The sequence below is a fragment of the Hevea brasiliensis genome, chromosome 13, assembly GCF_030052815.1.
Source record: "Hevea brasiliensis isolate MT/VB/25A 57/8 chromosome 13, ASM3005281v1, whole genome shotgun sequence".
NCBI lineage: Eukaryota > Viridiplantae > Streptophyta > Magnoliopsida > Malpighiales > Euphorbiaceae > Hevea > Hevea brasiliensis.
The window spans coordinates 57,675,331-57,676,503 of NC_079505.1; positions in this window are offsets into that span (position 1 = coordinate 57,675,331).

Below are 1,173 nucleotides of genomic sequence, written 5' to 3' on the forward strand. Positions count from 1 at the left end.
TAGATTTTGGCATGATGTATATATATAGTTTGTTGTCATTAATGAATGGAATGTTTTATTTTAATTTGAATGAGATTGATAGATATTATTTTACTGATGATTGAACTTTGGAAATTGAGAAATGTTGACTGTTGAATTTGAGATTTGAGAAATTATTGAGATTGATTGTGAAATTGAAGTAGTGGTTGAGAAAATTTTTGGAAGTGCTTTTTATAGGTATTTAAAGAGCTGTTTTCTCAAAATATAAACGGAACTCTGGCAAAATTTTTATAAAATTTGTGGAGAAATAAAATGGACCAAAAATATTAACTAGTTTTAATTTTAACTAAATGTTTTAAATACCTATTAGAAGATGCTCACCACTTAACAAAAGTAAGAAAATTGTTTCAAAATCCCTTGTAGGGTACTTAATGAGTTATCGGTAGGTGAAGTGCGGTAGTTCATTAGGTATTCTATGGGATCATGTTATGCCTTACAGAGGGGTAAGGTGTGATATGTTTTTTAGTGGTATCAGAGCAAAATTTTTGAAGTATGTTTTAACTTATGAAAATGTGTTTTTCTTTGTTAAGTACAACTGCTCAATGTCCATATTTGTTACATACAGTGGATTACATCATAAATATGAACTAAAGGAGGGAAATCTCCATGTGTTACTTGTTCAGGAGATACCCTAACTTCAGACTGAAATGGAAGAAGGGGATTGCTCAGTCGAGCAATCTGTTGAAGCTGAGGCATAAGGGGAAGCCCCAGCTTTACCGAATGTCAGTGGGTCAGTATCACCAGCCCCATAAATGCCGCAGTTTCCTGCACAGTTCGCACAGCAGATGGCTGCGATGTTTCAACAAATGGCTGGGGTTATGCCTGCTAAAGCTCCACTCCAGACACCTGTGGCACAACCACTGCCTCCAGCCAGACAGTATGATAAATTACTGAAGTATGGGGCTGCAGAATTTAAGGGTACAGTGGACCCTTTAGAGGCAGAGCAATGGCTTAAAAGAATGGACAGAGTATTTAAGAAGCTGCACTGCCAAGATGAACTGAAGTTTGAGTATTCTGTGTCGCTACTGCAAGGGGATGCGTATGATTGGTGGAAGACCATCCCCCACAGCTTAGCTGAACCACCAGTACTGACCTGGGATGACTTCATCAGAGAATTCATACATAAATACATCC